Raw genomic sequence first — 23474 nt, forward strand, 5'->3', positions numbered from 1 at the left:
ACCCCAAAAAAAAAAAAGTACTGACATGGTTTTTTTTTTTTTTTTTAACCCTTCCCATTTTAATGAGTTGTTCCACGTAAGTCACTGCGCTTTTTTTACTATTTTAATGGGTTGTCCTGTAAATGTTACTTATGCTTGTTTTACTATCTCACCGATGCCTGTACCACGCGTTTCTTTCTCGAGAACTAGGAGTAGATTTTTTTTTTTTTTTTTTGATGGGAAGGAGTAGAATTTTTAACCATTAATTTTACTTATACTTTTCAGTCTCATAGGCACACACACGTTCCAATATCTGTAAAAGCAAGCTCTATATGGCTCTAGGAGGTAGAGACAAAACATTAAAAAAGAAAAAAAGAAGGGTTTTAAACGGTGGCTCCCACTTTTTTCAAACTCTCAATTTTCCTTCCGTATCTCCTCTTTTGTTTTAAACGGTGGCTCTTGAAGTCTCTCAAACTCAAAAAATGAGGACGAAGGGTTTAAGCATAGGACGGGAAACAGATGAAAAAAGATGGTGAGAATGGTTTAAAGAGAATTTAAGCAAAGTCATGATGCCGTCTGACACAAGTGTTGAGGCTGACTCTTCTTCAAAGCCTCAAAAAAAGAGAAATTACGTGTAGTTGAAATGGTTCAGTTTTTTTTTTTTTTTTTTTTAATTGTACTTAAAAGTGAAGTTTTCAAAAAAAATGTAATATGAAATTTTATTTTTTGAAAAAATTAAGCGTTTTGTAAAAATTTTTAAAAAATATTATTTAAATAAACTGAGAGTGTGTTTGGTTTGTCAGTTTGAACTCCAGTGTCCAAAAACAAAAAAGTGCGTTTGGTATGCCATTTCTGTTCAGGAATTGTTTGGAAAAAGTGTTCAAAAATCATTTTAAAATGATATTTTTGAAATCACCTCTGGCCTGTTTTTAAACAGCAAAAACTAGTGTTTCAGTGGCAATTGTGTAATTATCTTGAACATTGTATGGCGCACCTGGTCGGACATCAAAAGCTGTATTGTCTCCTTAATCTCACCCATACAGTCCCAGCGGCATTAAAAAATATTTTTTGATTAAAAAATTTTTTATTTCGGTCAAAGGTGTCAGTTTTTTTTTTTTTTTTTTTAAATCAAACAAACATACCAAACACATTTTTATGTTTTTTGAATACTAAAACATGTTATTTAAACTATGGTACTAAACACATTTTTTTATTTATTTATAAACACTAAAAATACATATTTTAACAACACTTTTTAAATTATAATTTTCACATCTTTTTAAACAACAATTTTTGAACTCTATGACCAAACGGCCCTGAGTGTTTGATTAGTATTTTTTTTTATAAGGTTTGATTAGTATTTATAAAAGTGGAGGGTTGAGTTGTAAATTATAAAAAAGATAATATATATATATATATAAAATAATTCTTTGCTTTAATTATCTCTCTTAATATAAGTTATGGATACAATATTTTTACAAAAATTTCACAATAAAATTTGTATGACAAATTGTTAATGGTAGATAAAAAATAATAATGTCACTAGTAAGTCTAAATGAGAACTAATAATAATTTATTGTGTAAAATTTATTATGAAAATATTATACCAATAACACTATTTTTTTTCTAAAGAAAGAAACACTAATTTAAAAAGTCCAAAAATACAATAAAATATGACAATATTTTCACAAAATTATTTATTTTTAGTTGCGGTCAATCCTAGCGAAAGATTTGATACCTTAACTTTCGAAACTTTTTGTGATAATGTACTGTATCCTAATACAGTTGTAATTTTCATCTTGTAAATTTCCTTGCATGGACACATATCCCACTCTACCTTGCAAAGCCCTTTCTTCCAACTTAAAAAAAAAATACTGACATTTTTTTTTTGACCCTTCCCATGAATGAGTTGTTCCGCATAAGTCACTACGCTTTTTTTTTTTTTTTTTTTTTTTTTGAGAGGAAAATAAATTCATTAAAACAGGAAAGGGCTACAACAGAGAGCCACCAGCATGAGGCTCTAAATCAGATACAATCAAATGAGAAACAAAAGGTGGGGTAACACCTTTCCATACATGAGAACAAAGATTAGACTTGGCAAATTGAGCAAGCTTGTGAGCAACCATGTTGTAGTCCCTTTTCAAGTAGGAAAAGGAGCAGCAAGAGAACAAAGCCTTGGTCTGCAGAATGCCTTCCACTAAATGACCAGCTTCACCTTCAAAGTTACCGTGATTAATAGCAAGAATCGCTGAAAGAGCATCTGATTCCAACATGATTTGAGGGAGGTCCATTTTTTACTATTTTAATGAGTTGTCCTGTAAATGTCACTTTATATGGCTCTAGAAGTAAGCTCTATATGGCTCTAGGAGGTAGAGACAAAACATTAAAAAAGAAAAATGAGACACTCACATTAATACCCCGCCTACTCCCACTTTTTTCAAACTCTCAATTTTCCTTCCGTTTCTCTTTTTGCTTTAAACGGTGGCTCTTGTGTCTCTTAAACTCAAAAACTGAGGATGGAGGGTTGAAGCATAGGACGGGAAAGAGATGAAAAAAAGGTGGTCAGAGTGGTTTAAAGGTGTCCCATGGTCACAAGGTTCTTCCAAGTGCTTCTCTAGTGTCAGATGATCAACAGTTCACTTACAATTGCAAGAATGAGTTTATTAAATATTTCCAGTGAAATCATAAATAAAGGCATAATCTCAGAAGGTGAATTAACTCTAAGAATATGCTTTAGATGGCATGAAAGACTCTTGAATAGTGCTTTTTAATTAATTTAATTTTTTTCACAACTTCTGAATATCATGTTCAGGTTCCCTGATAGGTACCTCGTGCTACAATTGCACAAAGGTGCATACGTACCAATGATGTGGAGAATGTAGGGCGAACAGCTCGACATCATACATTCTTTGAGATGCTTGGAAACTTCAGTTTTGGAGACGAATTCAAGAAGCAAGCAATTAAATGGGCGTGGAAGCTCTCAACCATAGAGTAAGCATGGAGTTTTGTGCTGTAATTGGGCCATTAATTTTATATTTATACATTGTGCTCTTGCTTGAAGCAAAAGTTCTAGTTGTTAGGCTGAAGGCAGCAAAAACATTATCCAGGCTACTTGCATGCGTGTACATGCTTGCTAGAGAAAGAGAGGGAGCCTATGGTCATTTACTTATTATTTTTTTGATAAAAAAAGAAGAATATTTAGTATATTTTATCCTCGTATTTTGTTTTGCTAGGCAAGAAACTTACTAATTACATGCTAATTTGCTTATAGATTTGGATTGCCAGCCAACAGACTATGGATTAGTGTTTATGAAAATGATGATGAAGCTTTTGAAATCTGGCATGATGAGGTCTGCCAAACAAAATCTCATAACTAGTTATATGTTAATTTCCATGTTTGACTACCTCGTATTCAGTTTTCACTACTTATGCACTTACATTTTTCTTTTGTATGCATATACTCTTCCATGTACATCATTATGTGTCTAAATCTGTATCTTTCTACAAGGAGACACAATAAAGTCTTGTTGTCATTGTTGTTGTTGTGCTTGAATGTGAGTGGTCTTATAAATGGCAACATATTCACATGAACTTTAGTCCTGAACTTGCATATGAGACCTTGAATCATTATTTTTATATGAACTTGTCTTCTATATAAGGCAGTTTTCCATAAATTATTTCACAGTAAAACTTACAGACTTAAGGAATTGGCTACATCATGAGCAAGAACATCAAAATCAACAGCTATTAACATAAAAATATTTTCATGAAGGAAGAAATTAGAATACAATAAACCAGTCAACATAAACCGAAACATTCATGTCGATCATAATCATTATGGATATGGTTGTGTAATTATATAGTCCCTACATAGACTTCTTGGTTTGTTTATTTAGAACTATAGAATTACACAACCATATCCGCAATGATTCTAAATAAACAATCCAAACAAACCAAGAAGTCTATGTAGGGACTATATAATTACTTAAAAACATATTTCTCTGTTCATTAGAGATTAGATAATTGCACAAACCACAAGCAGCAAAAGTGTGGCCTCTGTCTAACCAAGCTGGAAATTGCAACCATTGCAAAAAGAACACTAATTTCATCCCTGTCAACAAAAAAACATTAAAAAATGAACATTTAAACACAAAATACCATGATAATCAAAGAGATAATGGCATCAAAATAACATTTTAGTTAATCCAATGTGTCAATGATGTTAAGTAGTCGTACTGTAAGAATCTGAAACTACAATGACTACAAGGTGTCTAGCTGTGACTGCATTGAAGCTACTGTACAAATACTTTATTTTAACAAGAAAATGTATGGTACCGTCCCACCAAGATTTGAACTTGGGTTACCAGATTTAGAGTCCAATGTACACAGAACAGAAATAGCAAATGAACAGACAAAGCAGATGGAAAGCTACGCTTAGATAGTTATGATTCATAAGACAACAGGGCAAGGCAATAACAATCAAACCTGTGCCCAGGATCATTTTGCATGTACAGTTGTTAACAGAAAAAGAAAAGTTCATATCCAAAAATATGAACCATGTTGAGGATTTTGGTTGAGATTCTAAAAGGCTCTAATTTTGTTATGTCTATGTTTAACATTCTCACATACTCTTTCTCTCTCTGTATCTGTATTTTAAATTTGATTAATCCTGTACAAAATTTCTATTTCTTCTCTTTCAGTAATTTGAGAAGGCCACTCAGCTCTTGCATCCCTTCCTCGCAGCCACACCACCTGACCTGATTTCCCCATCCTCCACCAGATACTCATGAGAATCTCCTTCTCCAACTTTATGCTTTGCTGAGTTCCCTTGACCTCACTAAAACATGCACGGTTTTATTTATGCTTTGAACTAATAAGGATAACAATACATGTCTCTAACCCTTTCCTTCCCATATTCTATCTTTGAGGCAAGGTCAAGTGATATAGGGCCTGTTTGGACAAGCTGTTCGAAAATAAGCGTTTTTAAAATGTGCGTTTAGAAAACACAATTTTAAAAATTATATTAAAACGTTTGGTAAAATTTGTGTATAGTATTAGTCTAAATTTTTTTTTTTTGGTGCAAATTACCAAAAAGAACTGGAAAAGACTTTATTCTGACAATATTATCCTATCATATTTGAAGTAGCTAATGAAAATAATAATAATAATATTCACTTTCCCTCTAATCTTTTCTTTAAATAAAAAAAAGTATTATTATCAAAAGCAAAAACTAAATTAAAATAATCCCAATTACTTTCTCTTTCCCCAAAGCTAATATCAACCACAAACCTATACAAAATATAAATATATATATAGATATATATATATATATATATCAACCACAAATAATGAAAGTGAAAAAGAGATAGCAGAGAGAGGGAAACTAGATATTTCCTCCACAGTTCACATGGACAGCTTTTTATTGCAAACATGGAAAAAGGAGCTAGTAGACTTGTTGTTCCAACGAGTGGTGATTTCTTATTTTCATTTTCAATATTGCAACGATTGAGCTCTTTTTTGTTGTGTCAACATTCTCCACTGCCGTTCCAACATCCGCCTGAGACCTTGAGCACAGTGTAGTCGCTGGAAAGTCAGGGAGGTGAGGTTATTTGTTGGCCGGTGATTTTGTCATTTAGCCAATGTGTGAGGGTATATCAGGTATTCAAGCCTTAAAATGTATTACAAGATCTGCGTTTTAAGTGCCGTTCTCAAAAAGTTGGCCGGAACTTCAATTTCAAAACGTGATATTTTGCGTTTGAAAGAACGCAATTTCTAGTAAATTCACAGTACCAAACGCACACGTATTTGCGTTTTTAATAAAATCGCACGTTAAGGCTTTTAAAACAGCCTATCCAAACGGGCTCATATTGTCTGAGTTTGGGTTATAATACCATCTAGGTTCTCACTTGTGGCTCATCTCATGATTTCTTTTCTTCTTCTTTTTCTTCCTAAGAGCATATTAGAGATTTTCCTCATTTATGCCATGCATTCTTGTTCTAGTGTTTCTTATTTGTTATTCAACTTTTGCAATATTCTTTCAGATTTAGCTAATGGGACTTGTGAACTCCGCATTTTAACAGCAAATAGGAGAGGAGTTTTTCGTTGAACAGATTTTGTATTTGAATATATTTAATCAATATTCTTATCATATTTTGGGGCGTTTATATACAGAAGCAATTAGAGTAAATAGATGTTTTGTACTTCCTAATGCTGTCATTTCTTCAAACGAAATAAATAGAGATGGGTTTAAGTTATACTAGTGTAACTTAACACCATTTGTAGACCATAGATTTGTAATTAATCTAATGGTTAAAAAAATAACATTAAATGCTAATTGACTTACAACTCATTCACTTAATTAAAAGCAATTTTGTTTTTCTCTCATTATTTAAAACCTTTTACATATATTCCTTTTATTGCCAATTACTTTACAAATACATTTGTAATACCTTTTTGGTTGAGTTCGTACTACTTTTTTTTTCCTTCTTTTAAGCCGGTCATACTCTTATAGTCTTATCAATTGTGACTCCTTAAAAATAAATAAATGGCAAAGTGTTGTTTAATGACTAACCAAGCTTGTAATTTTTTTATCTGAGATATAATTTAATCTTCAGAGAGACAATACGAGACCAAGGTACTTTGTATTTCCCTCAAAAAAAAAAAAATTCAATGTTAGATTTGACGTTGAACATTTATATTTGAAATTATTTGTTAAGTTGATGACAACGCATTAATATATTTTTTTAATAAAATACTATTAGTATTTTAATCTATAATATACAAAGTTTAAAATAACTTAAATATACAAACACACGTTAAAAATAAGTTAAAAATTTTATAATAAAGACATTATGAATGGATTGGGACGTTAGATCAACTACCTAGTCGGATTGAGTCAAAATCAAATACTGGAAAAAAAATTTTAGACAAAAATAGAGTGCGATAACTATTATCTATATTTTATTTTTTTGCGTTGGATTTTTTGAAAGTCATTGGTAACAAAAGGAATATATGTATAATGTTTTAAATAATAAATAAGGAGAGAGAAACAAAATTGCTAATAATTAAGTGAATGAGTTGAAAGTCAATTAGCATTTAATACTATTTTTTTTTATGCATGAGATCAATTACAAATCTACGGTTTACAAATCAATAGTTAATAACTAAAATTATAATATTAATAAAATATTTAATGAAATCATCTTAAAAAGAATTACCACGCTGGCATGCAACTAGTTCAACTAAAAGCTAAGACGCAATAAACAATAGTCAGTAATCTTGGCATAAGACAATACAAGGCATATTGTATAGAGCAAATAGAGATAAGATAATACAAGAAATATGGCACAAGATTCCAAATAAGACAATACAAGACATATTGCACAGGGATATTAACAATGGACGAGAAAGATATGTGAAACTAGAGTCTAAATAGAGTTGAAATAAAAATATTAGTGTAGTAGTAGGAGAGGAAGAAGGTTATAAATCAGAATTCTTACAGCACTCTTGAAAACTAAAGCCAAGCAGTTGATTTTGTGTAATCTTCCATCTTGATTCACACTGGCTAAAAATTCGTGAAAAAACTGAAAGCAGAAAAAAAATATATTTAGCAATAGGAAGAAAAAAAAATTAATATAAAAAATAACTTAGAAATAGAAGAACAAGGAAGTAAATTTCGTACCGTACCGACCAGTACACCGGTACAAAGAACCCCTTATTTCGTATCTAAAAAAATACCGGCCGTACCGGTTATACCGGCGAAATCCGGCTGTTTCGGCCGGTTAGTGGATACCGGACCGGTACCTTTTCTCACGCCACACTAAACTTCTGTCTCTCTTTGCCTCCTCTTTATCACACCGGTGACGACAAAATACCGATTGGTGGTGAGGAGAGGCGTCGGTGATACTGATTCATGCACTAGAAATCGGTTTGAAGTGAAGGAAAAAATAGAATGGAATGATGTTAAAAGAGTTAGACTGGTGTGAATCGTGTGATACTGAGAGAGAGAGAGAGAGAGAGAGATCTGTAACTAATGGGGGAAGAAATGTAATAAAAATTGAAAGAGTGAAGACAAAATAAATTTGAAAGAGGAAGAGGTAATGTGTGGTTATAAAGAAATAGCGTGTGAAGCTATGATGTGCTGAAACTTGAAAATAGGAAAGATAGGTAGGCACTGTAATAAAAGATAGCTATGGATTCTGATAGATTGGCAGGCAACTAGCTTCACTGCTTCAGGCGTGCCTGCCAATTTTTGGAAGTTGTGGAGCATTAGACGCCTATGAATGTAGTTCTTTCTGGAAGTTGTGGAGTTAGACGGTAGATAATGGATGTAGTTCTTTTTGGTACTAGCAAAGTTGATATTTAATGTAAAAAAAAAAAAAAAAAAAGCCTCTGACGTGCCTGCCAATTTTTGGAAGATGTGGAGCATTAGACACCTGGATGTAGTTCTTTTTGGAAGATGGGGAGCATTAGACGGTAGAAATGGATGCAGTTCTTTTTGGTAGTAGCAAAGTTGATATTTAATGTAAAAAAAAAAAAAAAAGCTTCAGACGTGCAACAGTAAAAAAAATAAATGAAAGAGGAAAATAAATGTGGGACAAGGAAAGAGAAAACTAGAATAAAAAAAGTATGGGACTTTTTTATTTTTTTTTTATTTTTTTGTGTATATATATATATATATATATAAAATAGTGATAAATTTGAAATGGTATATTAGTATTGAGCGATATTAAAAATATATCGTACCAGTTACTAAATCGATACAACATTTGGTATAATATTGGCTCTCTTATAGAACACTTACACATTCATGTTCCCCGTTAATAGCCTCAGGTGCTACCAAATGAAACCCCAAAGGTTCCTCCATATCCATATTGTTGACCACACACCTGTGTTTTTTTTTTTTTTTTTTTTTTCCTTCTCTATCTCCCCTAATACACACTTATTATTTGTTTCCTTTTCTACGCATCTCTAACCTATATGTATAGGGGTGAAAATGGTTTGAGAGGGGTTTTGATGTCTTTTCATTGTTAGTGGTGTTATAAAGAATTTATTGTGTCATTGGGTTGGTACCACTCCTTGCCAGAGTTTTTTTTTTTCTTTTTTTCCTTAATTAATTGTTGTTCTAATCCAACCAACGCAAGTACCATCAATGAATCGTAATGTGACAATGTGACCTATATGCAAGTTTATTTCATCTCTTTTGCATAATTGTAGAAAAATAGAAGTGTTATAGTAACAGTGTATACTGTATCTTTTTTCTTTTTTGGTGAAATATACTGTATCTTTCTATCATATGATTTATATTATTTAATTATTATCCTACATTTTTATATTAACTCACACATCAATGTAGCACACTAACTATTAGAGAAAATAATAATATATAGATAATTGATAAATATTTTATTGAAATATATTGTAGAATAAATAATCTGATAGGGGTGGTTTGAAAAAGTGATTGTGTAAAAAAATTTTCTTATTGTAAAATATACAGAAAATTTTATACAAGTGATGTGAATGCTAACGTGTGAGTGGTGAGCTTGATAGATTAGTTTGAGAAAGATTCTTGTATTGTATGAAACGGATTATGAAACGGTCTCATACAATACTCACTCTTGGTTTGATGAGAGAGAAAAATGGTTTGGGAAGGTGTCAGCGTCTTTTCATAATGGGGATTTAATTACATCTTTGCCTCTAGGGACTTGATAGTGAGTAGATTTGGTTCAAATCCGCAACACTCTCGTATTTTTGTCGGTGACAATTGGTTCGGTTCCCATGCAAAGAACAAACAGAAGTCCCATATGATGTACACTCTCTCTACTTTGTAGATGTGACAACTGATTGAATTTTGCATGAAAATGATTTGTTCTTTTATCTCTCAATTTATCTCGTCCTTTTTTATTTCCTTCCGTTTCCATGTAAGTTTTTTTTCCTCTCAGACAAGGTCACATGAAAGAAGGAGCCTTATTCAATTTTCATAGACTAGACAAGAGAGTCTTTAATTTTCAAGCATTTTGACAGCACAAGCAGAACAACTGGCATCATGCAAAGAACAAACAGAAGTCTCATATGATGTACTCTCTCAACTTTGTAGATGTGACAACTGATTGAATTTTGCATGAAAATGATTTGTTCTTTTATCTTTCAATATCTCGTCATTTTTTATTTCCTTCCTTTTCCATGTAAGTTCTTTTTACTTTCAGACAAGGTCACATGGACGAATGAGCCGTATTCAATTTTCATAGACTAGACAAGAGAGTCTTTAATTTTCAAGCATTTTGACAGCCAAGCAGAACAACTGGGCATACATGTGATTTAATGCAGCTCTGACATCTATCGTTTGGAAAGAGAGTCACGTGAGGAACGAAGAACGGATGGTCCAAGATGAAAGCTCATTTTATCAAGCACATTGCCTCCATCAAGCTCAGAAAGTGAAAATAGTCAGAAGTGAGAAATAGTCTTAAACTTTCCATTTTTGGCAAAGCTATTTATATCTATCTGATGCTATTACTTTAACAACAATAAAGCATCTTCGCAATTATTCCCTCTTTTACAATCGGATTTAATTGTGTTAACTGACTACTGTACAATTCACAAATTGATTCTTCTCCTCACACAAATGTATATGTGGAAGCCCTACTAAAAAACGAATTTGAATGACAATTGAAATCCATCACTCAATCAGTTTCCTCTTTACACAAAGTACGTACTGTGTTACAGAGTTTTCAAAAACAACTTTAATTTGTACGGAGAACAAAAACCGATCTTCAGACTTTCTTTCTATAACCAAAAAGCTTTTGAAATCCACTAATCAAAATGGTTTAACAAATGGGAATTTGAATTCCGTAACTTGACTCTAGGGGTCTGTTTGGATTGAACTTATTGTGTTGAAATTGAAAACATTATAGTAAAATAATTTTTAAACATGTGAAAAGTACCGTGAGACCTATTTTTTATATTTTTAATGTGTGAATAGTGCTGTTATAGTACGGAACAGTACTACTACAGTATGAACAATGTGATTTTTGTCTGCACATAAATTTACTGTTCCATCACTAAAAAAAAAAAAAACCGGAAACGGTGAAATGAAAACGTGAACGTTGGTTTCAGCTAGAAACCAAACGCCACTTAGGTACCCCGTTGGTTTTCAGATGTAAGTGGCATTCACGTTTTGTGTTTCATTTTTTTTTTTCTACACGTGAATGGTAAAAAATCACATGATTTTACTGTGTAGAGAAAAAAATACTGTTTATATACTGTTTATATATTGTTTACGGGCCCTATAATACTATTTACACATTAAAAAATTATTTTATTATAATATTTTCAGTTTTCAGTTTCAGTAACAATAAATTCAATTCGACCTAAACAGAAAACATTTTAGATGAAGTGAGCTAGCCCATACAAGGAGGTGGTATATGGATATACAAAATCCCATACGAGAGAGGAGCGTTGATGGAGGCAATGAGCTTGGTAAAATGAGCTTTCATTTTGTACCATCCGTTTCTTTTCTTCGTTCCTCACGTGACTCTTTTCCCAACGATAAATGTCAGAGTTGCATTAAATGGGGAACATTTTAGATGAAGTGAGGCAGCCCATACAAGGAGGTGGTATATCCTGTACTCGGCATACATGCTGGTTACAGGATATACAAAATCCCATACGAGAGAGGAGAAAAAGCACATCTAAACCTCAGTTTTATACTTTAACATTTGAAAATTAAAAGAGCTCTTGCCATAGGGGAGGGAAATGGTGCCACAGCCAACTATCTATAGTGTCATAGGGGTTTTAAATTTTAACATCTAAGTGACAAATGATTTGTTTGTTTCAAAAAAAAAAAAAGTGACAAATGATTTTTCATTTTTTTTATTTATCTTAATATATATATGTATATCATTATTTTTTTTTAAGTTGGTAGAAAGGGCTTTAGCTAAGAATATTCAAGTTTTATATATAGAAAATTCTATGAAACTTATGATTATGATTGACATAAATGTTTCAGTTTATGTTGAATCTTTTATTATATTCTACCTATGTGATAAGATGTGTTAAAAGCTTGGCCCTTCCATTTGCTTTGATTGAAAGAAAAAAAAATTTTAAGTAGATTTATTGCAGTCACAGCTAAACACCTTGTAGTCATTGTAGCTTTAGATTCTTAAGTAGGACTAATTAACATCTTTGACACATAAGATTAACTAAAATATTATTTTCAATGCCATTTAGCTCTTTGATTATCATGGTATTTTGTGTTTAAATATTCCTTTTAATTTATTTTTCTTGTATTTGAATATGTAGTACTTTTTTTTAATGCATTTTTGTTGACAGGAATGAGACTAGTTTTATTATTTTGAGGGGTTCACATTTAATGACTTGTGTTATTCTCTGTTCAACTTTATAGAAAATATGACAAAATGAAAATGTTATCCATTCGAGCGATCCACTTCTTGTTTTTTCTTCAACTATGGACCACGAAAAGAGTTTTATAGGAATGATATGATACATGATACTCCAAATACTGTAAAAGGAAGCTCTATATGGCTCTAGGAGGTAGAGACAAAACATTAAAAAAGAAAAAAGAGACAATCACATTAATACCCCGCCTACTCCCACTTTTTTCAAACTCTCAATTTTCCTTCCGTATCTCTTTTTGTTTTTAAACGGTGGCTCTTGTGTCTCTTAAACTCAAAAACTGAGGATGGAGGGTTGAAGCATGGGACGGGAAAGAGATGAAAAAAGGTGGTCAGAGTGGTTTAAAGAGAATTTAAGCAAAGTCCTGATGCCGAGGCTGACTCTTCTTCAAAGTCTCAAAAGAAGAGAAATCACGTATAGTTGAAATGGTAGGACAGAGATGTATTTCAGTCCCATCTCTCTACTCATTTCTCTTCACTCTTCAGCTTCCTCAAGTTTCAAAATATTGGGGAGTCTACTTTTGTTTGATCCGGATGATCCGACTCGACCGAATAATATTACGTGATTGATCAGTTATTTTCTCCCTCTTCCTTTTGATTTCATTGTCAAAGATTTGCCCTTCTTTAATTAATTTTATTTTTCGGTCCTTGCTAAAAAATAATTTCTTGTGTAATGTTTTGATTTCTTGTTTCTGTCCATTTGTGTCATTCTTTTCAGAACTTAGCTCTCCGAAGTGGTTGGTGCCATTGGCGTTGTTTGAGACAGATTTGATGTTTTGATCCATTTAGCTGGCCTAAAAGCTGTTGGGGAGAGTGTTGCAAACCCTCGCCATTCTTTCAATAACAATTTGATTCACACTATTAATCTTTATGAGGTTATGGCAAAATATGATTGCAAAAAGGTATGTCCGCGATTTAATTTCTTAAACTCAATTGATTTTGTCTTTGAATCTTGCGCTTGTAACAAATGGTTTGGAAGTGAATCAACAATAATCTATGTCTTAAAGAATTTTTGGCTGTTGAGTTAAGCATTAAATGTTCATTTTATTCGTACTTGATTTTGCTAAATCTTTGATTCCAGTATTTCTTTTTCAATGTAACTGCATAAACTATGTTTGTATATGTAGCTGCATGTGGAAGCGACATTGGTCTTTTTGGTGTCTTAATTCTTTTGTCGCCATGGGCCTTGTAAATCACCCACCATTGTAACTATCGAATCATGAAAAAGTCTAATTATTTGTTTGTCGAAAGTAGTTATAGCATTCAAGTTCCAGTTGAATCTTTAACAGAGAATTGTTTAGTCTTAGAATGTGAACCATTTTTTTATTGATTACATCACATGTTGGCATGCTCTGCCCACTACTGACACAAGTAATGTTATCCTGTGGCCAAATAGATGGTTTTCTCATCTTCCGCAACAGTTTATGGTCAACCTGAAAAAATACCCTGTGTTGAGGATTTCAAATTGAATCCTATGAATCCTTATGGGCGGACCAAGGTATACATCACTGGGTGCTTAGTAATGTTTATTTTGGGCATACCACACATAGGATTCGTCTTTGAAGTTGCATAATCCCAGTTGCTGTTTCTTGTGTTCATAGGAGTGCAGTTTCTTTTCTTTCCTGACTTATAATATATTCTATGGTTACAGCTTTTCCTTGAAGAAATTGCTTGAGATATTCAGAAGGCGGAGCCAGATCGGAAAATTATATGTCTCAGATACTTCAATCCTGTTGGGGCATATGAGAGTGGTAGAATTGGTGAAGATCCAAAGGGCATCCCAAACAATCTCATGCCATATATACAGCAAGTAGCTGTTGGCAGATTGCCTGAGCTTAACGTGTATGGTCATGATTATCCCACGAAGGATGGTAGTGCGGTATGTTCTTTTTTGCGTAAATATTGTTGAGTAGTAGTGGATAGGAATTTCCCTGGTTTTTCAGTAATATCCATTAGTCCCATCTCATGGACCTTTTTGACATAGACTGTTTCTAGTTTTGTATTCCACTTATAATCCTTTATAACCACTGCAGTAGTATTTGACTTTCTGTCATTACAGAAAATTCAATTAAATTGACAAATTTTTTGCGCTTACAAAATATCAAATGTTTTTGTGTTAAACAGGTCCGAGACTACATCGATGTCATGGACTTAGCTGATGGTCACATTGCTGCAGCCTGCTCTTCGGAAGCTTTTTACTAAAGAGGATATAGGTGATCATTCTTCCTTGCATATGAATTTGTATGTCAATGAATTTTCTGTCACCTGTTAACTGTTTATCAGGCATTTATTTAACACACTCATGCTTTTATTTTGGGATTTTTTTGAAAATCTTGTTCTAGCCATATTTTACAAACACATGGCATTAACAAGCTGTGTATATCAAATGCTGTGTAATAGTTATCATTGATGTCCAGGAAATTTTCCTTGTCATAACCTTTTTTGGTGTTAGCCATAAAGAGTAAAGGGATAATAATTTAGAATGCAACTCAAGTCTGAGGGTGATTTCAATTCTGAAATAAAAAAGATCTGCGCTAGTAGCTTGTAGGTTATGGTTTTAAATTTGGGGTCTTCAAAAATAATAATAATAATAAGATGATGCGTTTTAGTTCAACAACAAAATGACAGTCTGCACGGTGATAAATGGGTAAAACAGTGGGTATCTTTCTTCCTCACAACTCACAAGCAAGATGGAGATTGAGATTGCAATGGAGACATGTGAAGGTATATGATTTGCAAATATTGATTGATAAAATCATTTTTTTGATAACATAATGTCACCTCAAACACACTGAGTGATAAGACGGACCAATTTCAATTTGTTGGTACATCTTGAGCAAAAGATGTAAGGTCATATGAGTTAGCAATGGTAAAACAGATTTTGACGGTTAATATAAAGCCTTAGTCCCAAAACATTGGAGTAGGCTATAGATCCTCAACAAGACTGAAACTAACGTTAAAATATTTTTTTATGCAGGCTTTTCCATTGGATTTAATACTCTTTTCTGGTTGAGGACAACTTAAATGTGTCTCTCATTGAAGATTTTTAAAATTTTTTAATCCAACTTTGGATGGAACGGAATTGGGTAAAGCTCAGAAATTGGGTTTTTTTTTTTTTTTTTTTGGCTTTTTGGATTGGTTTTGTGTAGGGCTTTGTGAGTTCTTACAATGAGTTATTTCCCTGCCTCTTCGCTACACTATCTCCACCCAACCTTTGCCTTAATTACCTCTATTTTGTAGTAATAAATTAATTGTTGTGTGATTTTGTTTATGCATGTGTTGGTTGCTTTGATTCAATTTTCATTTGCATCTGTTTTCTTGCCTCACAGTCTTTGCTTCCAGATTATGAGCGGCTTTCTCGGAGGTTGAATACATCAAAGCTTATTGAAAATAGTGGTGAGTTCTTAAACTTGATTGTATTTAATACTCATTGGGTTTGTTCGTAACTTGCATATAAAACAAAAACATGCATTTTCACCTCTGAAGATGTCCTTAACACGAGGAACATGTTTCTAATAAAATGAAGATGTCAGTTCCAAAGCTTTGAGAATTTGCTTGTTTGATTTATGTATGGTATGATATTATATTAGGCTATATATATGTTGACTAAATGTTTTCTTTGTCAGATAGTGAGTGTTCCCGATAGAGGAGCTCGGAAGAGTCCTCATGGTGATCTCATTCAGGTATGCTGGATCTAAAACTATCTATTTCTCCTATATTTGTTTCCATTTTATGCAATTATATCTGGCGAGTCATAGCCTCATAGGCAAAAGGAACACTCAATTGCATTGGGAATTGACAATTCCTGCAGAACTTGGTGTTAGGCCAGGCTCTTGCCACATGAAATTGCAGAAAATAGTTTGTAAATATTTTGAAATATATGTAGTTTTACTGGGAGCTGTGGGAATATGAATTTAAACAGTTAAATATCTTGGACAGCTTGTTAGTTCTAGAATTGTGTTCCTTATATTTGTTACTTGTGCCTCTTATAACTATTGATGAATCACAGATGGATACCAAAAATATACTCTTCATTTGTGGTGGACCATCTGTTGATTTGGAGAAGACGATTTCAGAGAGGTGATACCCTTTTCTTGTGCTGTATGTTAAACAGAAATTTTTACTATTGTTGGCTTCTCCCTAAATGTGAGTTCTAATTATCTTACGTTCTTTTTCCGGACAGCAAGATTTTTCCATTGGCTTTGGAGCACCAGATCATGCGAACATGAGAACTGGTGGATCAACCAAAGCTAGCCTTCATTTGTTTCCAAAGCTACAAACCTGAAAATATTAGATGACACAGTAAGCAAATATTCAATGAAAAAAGAAAGGTCTCTAACAAAAAAAATATTGAATTTCAAACTACATGTAGCTTTGGTTAACAAATTTATGTTAAAACTTAAAACTAATTTTCACCCATCTAAACAAAGTACTTTACTTGTAGGTAGCTTTACAGCCATAAGGTTCCCTTTCTAACAGGCTGGATAGGCTGCATTTAAATTTTTTTTTTCCCTTTCTCATGAAATTCCTGTATTACTCCATCTACAAGTGACATGTAGATTCTTGGAAATCTCCCATTCAGTTTATCTTCAACTTCAGAGTGGAAGGAATCTGACTCAATGAAACCATATAAGAAATCTATATGTCACTGAATTAGATTCCCTTCCACTTTGAGATTGAAGATAGTCTGCATGGGAGATTCCCAGGAATCTACATGTCACTTGTAGATGGAGTTATACGGGGATTTCATGAGAAGGGGAAAAAAAAAATTAAATGCAGCTTGTCCAGCCTGTTAGAAAGGGAACCTTATGGTTGTAAAGCTACCTACAAGTAAAGTACTTTGTTTAGATGCCTAAAAATTAGTTTTAAGTTTTGACATAAATTTGTTAACCAAAACTACATATAGTTTGTTTAGATGCCTAAAAATTAGTTTTAAGTTTTGACATAAATTTGTTAACCAAAACTACATATAGTTTGAAATTCAATATATTTTTTTAGAGACCTTTCTTTTTTCATTGAATATTTGCTTACTGTGCCATCTAATATTTCTAGGTTTGTAGCTTTGGAAACAAATGAAGGCTAGCTAATGGCTTGGCACTTCTACCATATCAATTTATAAACAGGTATTCTTTGTTCCAATAGAAAGAAAGTTGTATAAACTTTTTTGCATACTGGTTTTTACATGCTTAAAGAGCTACTGGACTTCTAATGCATTGCAGATATGTTTGGTCTTCTATTTTTGGGTTGCATTGTAAAGTGGATGAGTAGTATTAACTTAACCGATGGGAATAAATTGAGCATTGATGGTCACCTCCCCATAGGGGATGATTAGGTTTATGGGTGTTATATGTATATAATTTCACATAGATATGAGGTTGCCATACTCAACCCTAATTCCTGAGTCACACATGATATTATAAAGTTTTGAATCCATAATAATAATAGGAACAGAACGTAGATCAATAAAAAAAATTAGTCTTATGATAGTTAACAGTCTTGAGCAAAATGGTGCAATTGGCCTTCGGCCTTCTTTGCTTTGGGCTTTTAGATGCTCCTATATTATTGTCTATCCTTATGAGAATTTCTGTTGTATATGTAGACGAGAGAGAAAAAAGTTGATTTGTTTGTTGATTTTAGGAATACTGCAAACATGGGAATTTTTACTTTGGATTTGTGTTTTTTGGGGTTATGAGTTGGAAGGTTAGAATTGATTAAGAGTATGGATGAATTAAGCATCTCTTTGTCCTCCCTTAAGCAAATGATTACATTAATTTATTTAGGTAAAGAGTACCAACGTGAAGATCAGTTGATAAGGAACAAAACTAACAATAGAGATGAATTTTTTCTTCACTCTTTTATTTTTGGAGTAATATACTTGATATAATTTTCTTTTTTTGAGAATCATATACTTGATATGATTAGTTAATTGATGTTGCTTTCTTATTCAAAATTTTAAATTCAAAAAATTTGTTTATGGTGTAAAGTGTGTGGTAAATCCATCATATTTATTTCTTCTTAGACTAAAACTAATTGTACAGTAGTTATTGTAGTTTGAGATTTTTAGTAATTACGACAAATTTCCACCATTGACACAAAGTACTAACAAAAAAGTTATTTTCAATGCCATTAACTCTTTGATTATCATGGTATCATGTGTTCAAATATTCCTTTTGATTGATTTTATTTATTTATTTTATTATTATTTTTTTAAATTTTTTGATTATGCAGTACTTTTTAATGTTATCTGTCAATTTGTCAACAGTGGTTTTTTGTTTATGCAAGAAGGTTGTTTCCAGAACGCTTAGACAGAGGCCACACTTTTGTTGTTTGTGAATGTGTAATTATACATTCCATGGAAAACTTAAAACTATTTTGTTTATTTAGATCTCTATGTTATGTTTTGTGTAAATTATAATGGTATGTTTTGTGTAATTATATAGTCCCTGATGGACTTAAACTTCTTCGTTTATTTAGATAGATGGGAATCATTATGGATATCGTTGTGTAATCTTTGTAGTCCCTAGTGAAGGAGTTTAACTTTTGGGTTTGTATTTAGAATCGTTATGGATATCTATATTCTAGGCTTGGTTGACAATTATGATTATGATTGACATGAATGTTTCGGTTTATGTTGATTTGTTTATTGTATTCTAATTTCCACCTACCTGGAAAGATTTTTATGTAAATAGCTCGACATTAATGCTCGTGTCTTGATCATGATGTAGCAAATTCCTTAAGTGTTTAGTTAATAGTTTTGCAGAGGTTTTTATTTTATGATTACCGCATTGAATTGTTTATAAATTTAAATTTGTTCACCCCTATTGTACCCGACGTGTTAGTGCTTTGATCCACGTTTGGGGGCTCCCCTGATTCAATAATTGTATTCGGAGGCCCCTTTCTTTTCTTGTCTCATTTCTGATCTTCTCTAGACATGTTCTAATGCTTTGGTTTATGATACAAACTCAACCATATCATTCCTCATTCTTCATTATCTAGACTCATAATATAGTTCCATCCTAATTGGTGGCGTCAAGAATGCAACTTGTAGGAGCAAAGCTTCTCCCCCAACCATATTAATTAATGCAATTTTTGCAAACATTAGATATGGATTCAAATGGAGATTGATTGGTGTTTATGGTCATCCGGGACTAGGGATGGCCATACTCATTGGGTAATGGATATCTTACCCTATCCGATCCAAATATTTTGGATAATACCCGGATCTTTATGGGTAGAACCTAATTGGGTAGGGTATGGATATTACCCGAATAGTTCGGGTAGGGTATGGATATTATCCATACCCGACTCATTAAAAAAAAAAAAAAAAACTATCTCTCAGTTTCACTCACACGCACTCTCTCTCTCACCTGAGCCTCCATCTTCACCGTTACTCGCTCTGTTTCTCTCACGCAAGCCTCCATGGGCTAGTGCCTTGAACTCATCACTCGGATCACCAGAACCATCACTACGGTGGTCTTCTCCATTTTCGAACCAAATCTCTCAACCTCGAAATCTCTCTCTAATCCTTGGATCTGAACTTTCTCTCTGTTCAAAACCTTGTTCTGTCTTTACTTCTAAAAACCCTGACTTGTTAGAGTTAGAGAGACTGAGAGTCGATGGGGGTGTCGCTGTTGAACTAGGTGGACAGGTCGTCAGGTTTGGATTTGGGTCCGGGTCTAGGAGACATACCAGAGAGTTGCGTGGCCTGCGTGTTTCTCTACCTGACTTCGCCGGAGATCTGCAACCTCACGAGGCTGAACCATGTGTTTCGCGGCGCCGCGTCGTCGGACTCAGTGTGAGAGGAGAAGTTGCCGGCGAACTATCAAGATCTACTCGATTTGTTGCCGCCGGAGAGGTACAAGAGCTTGTCGAAGAAGGATATCTTTGTTTTGATCTGTCCTTAGTATATACATCTAATTTCAAAGGTATTCATTAATTTTTTCTTTTTTAAGATAAAGTTATTGATTAGTTTTTAAGTTAAAATTTTTTTGGATTTTAAAAAGAAAAAATTAAATGGATATTGGGTAGGGTATGGATATTCATGGATAATAAATCTGGCTAAGAATTGGGTATGGATAATGACGGGTATTGGGATTTGGGTATCCATGGGCAAATATTTCGGGTAGGGTATGGGTATACCCGATCCATACCCTACCCATGGCCATCCCTATCCGGGACACATTGACAACATACTTGGGCTTTTGTAGATAATCCAAGTCAACAAATGGACCTGTGCGACTTTAACAGTCATCTTTAGAGAAGTATAGGATGAATGAACGACTGTTTGACGAAATACAATAATTTAGGGTAGTATTGGATCTTGGACTGGAACTACTTTTAATGCGTGCGACAAAAGTTTGCAAGAGACACATACTGCTAGCATATATTTGGATACACAAGAAACGCATACAGCTAGCATATATTTGGATCTTGGACGAAAGAGAATTGACAATTGCAAGGTTAAATGCCCAAAGTACTTCCGAGTTACCACTAACCAGGGAGATTGCGAAGAGATCCAAGTTCTCTTGCACGTTGGGTCTTTTATGTCATGCATCGATCATGGGGACTAGAATTAGGGACTACAGAATTACACATCCATATCCATAATGATTCTAATGAAGCCATCTGTCTAGATAAACAATGAATTTTAAGTCCATCAGGGACTACATAATTACACATAAAATACCAAAATAATTCTAAATAAACCAAATAATTTACATGGATATGGTTGTGTAAATTCTGTAGTCCCTAATAGACGGCTTCTTTAGAATCATAATAAGATATATAATAATTTTTCCATAGAGTGATATAAGGCTACATTGAAATGAATTTGAAGCTATGTTTGTTTAGTGGTTAGTTAATTGGTTTTACTCTTATTTGGGGGTGCCCTTGATTCAATAATTGTAATCTGAGGGTCCTTTCTTTTCTCCTCTCATTTCTAATCTTGTTAGACATGTTATAATGCTTGGGCTCAATTTGCTAGGTTTTCAAGACTTGTTGGTACTATTTGTTTGTGTATAACAAGGGGACTTCCATTTGTTTGTTGATGACATAAGGACTTCGTACTGGAACTACTAGTGCATGAGAGAGACCACTTACAGTTTGTAACCTTTGTTATAAGTAGATTTTCTTGCGTAAACATTTTTACTATTGACCTGGAAGATTATGAAAGAACTTATGGAGAAAACAGAGCACACCTATTGACCTGGAAGATTCCAAAAAAAATTCAAATCCCTCTCTCTGATTTCACCCATAAACCTATATATTTCAAACATTTGATTTTTAGCACCGAAGCCCAAGAATAGATCAACGAGTTATAAGTTTGAAGGCTCTTGTTCCAACCTCTTCTCTCCGTGTCTTTCAAAACTAGAAATGCAGATGGTAGTTATCGATTGTTTACGGAAAGTACTTATAAAAGTATCATAAATTACAGTATCTAGAAGAATGTTTTTCCTCTTCTTGGTGAGTTTTTTAGCTTCGCCGAGCCTCCCAACCTTGCATAACTCACTAATTGAGTTATGATGGATGATAGTTTATTTAGTTGAAACTGAAAACTTTTTACTGAAAGAGTAAAAAATAGGTTAAAAAATACGTTGAATAATACATTGAGACTTATAAATAGTATTAAAAAGTATAGCAAAACTTATGAATAATAGTAAAAATAAGCTGAAAGTGTAGATAAGCTAAAAATTCAGCTCATCCCAAACACACATTGAGTATGTACTAATCAGGCGCATTTCTTCCCATCACTTCTACCATCAACTAGGGCAATACATGAGTTCCATAGGTTACCGTAGGCCGCACTTCAATGAGTCCACATCCCATTCACAATTTCAATTGCTTTGTACAAATTCCCATCATTACAAATGCCATCAATCTCTATATTGTAATTGCAGTAATTCCCTTGCTTCTGATGTTCCACTCTTTTCATAGGCTGTGCAGCAAGATTTTGCAAGTATAAGGATTTGCTAAACAACTGCTAGTCATCATCTCATGCCCAATATTATTGGCTTTAGAGAACCTCCCCTTGCTGCAGTACTCATGAAGTAAAGTACTATAGGTTACCGTATCTAAGGGAATACCACTACTTTTCATTAATCTAATCACCATTCTTGCATCAGAGAGCATCCCATTTTTGCATAGCCCATCCATCACAATGTTATATGAGTAAACACTCGGTTTAATGCCCTTGTCCGCCATCTCTTTTAGAACCAACGACCGTGCCTTTAAGAGCTTTCCATTCCTGACCAAATCCACTGACCCAGCAACCACATATTAGTATATTACAACTCTCCAAACTTATAAAATCACAAACTTTTTGCATAGACTCAAACAGGGTCTTCGCTTCCCCAAGTATCCCATCTTTGCAAAACCCCTCCAACATTGAATTATAAGCTTACAATATTAGGTTGAGGAAAGTGAGAGTGATGAGAAGAAGAGGAAGGGGAGATGGGTGAAGAGGGAATGCGCTTGAAGAGTGGCCATAATGCCAAGCTATGAGCTTTGGTGGTAAGCTCCATATAACGTTAACGTTCTCACTTTAATAATAGCAACCAACTTTTGTATTTGTTTGATTTAGTTCGTTGGAGAGGGCAGGAAAGAAGTTAAACTTCGGAAAATACTTGTTTCACACATCTTTGCACACATATGAAAATTGTACAACTTGATGATTTTCAATGCAATTTTAGAGTGTGTAACAAGGTTTGTGTACATAATATACACTACTTTTATAAGTAACTATGTATTTGATGTTTTATTATTGGTTGTGCTTCAATTTTTTTTTCCTATTTTCAAAATAAAAACTTAATATGCTACACAAATATTATAACAAATGTATTTATGCCTACCAAACCAATGAATTTACAATTAACAATTGAACATTTAAAAAAAAAAATTTTATTTGACAATTGAAAAGTTGATGGTTAAGATGTGTACATTATCTCCTGTATAATGAAAGGCTAGATCATTAAAAAAATTAAAAAGATATATTGATATATTTCTAGATACCGTTTTGAATAACTTGACTTCATTATTTATGTAATTTTTTTTTAAAAAAAATTGTTCTCATGGCCAGCTATTTTATAT

General features: G+C 33.2%; 1 long non-coding RNA gene and 1 pseudogene across 1 annotated transcript; one reads left to right on the forward strand and one right to left on the reverse strand.

Annotated features, from left to right (window-relative positions):
- Positions 1 to 3591: 3591 nt before the first annotated feature.
- On the reverse strand, positions 3592 to 8313 carry LOC115968292. The gene is made up of 3 exons (XR_004086722.1): positions 7661 to 8313; positions 7479 to 7562; positions 3592 to 4090 (listed from the first exon to the last, which is right to left on the reverse strand). It is a non-coding gene; the product is annotated as an uncharacterized LOC115968292 (long non-coding RNA).
- Positions 8314 to 11545: 3232 nt separating this feature from the next.
- On the forward strand, positions 11546 to 18354 carry LOC115967203 (annotated as a pseudogene).
- Positions 18355 to 23474: the final 5120 nt, after the last annotated feature.

This window comes from Quercus lobata, chromosome 11 (assembly GCF_001633185.2).
Source record: "Quercus lobata isolate SW786 chromosome 11, ValleyOak3.0 Primary Assembly, whole genome shotgun sequence".
Lineage (NCBI taxonomy): Eukaryota > Viridiplantae > Streptophyta > Magnoliopsida > Fagales > Fagaceae > Quercus > Quercus lobata.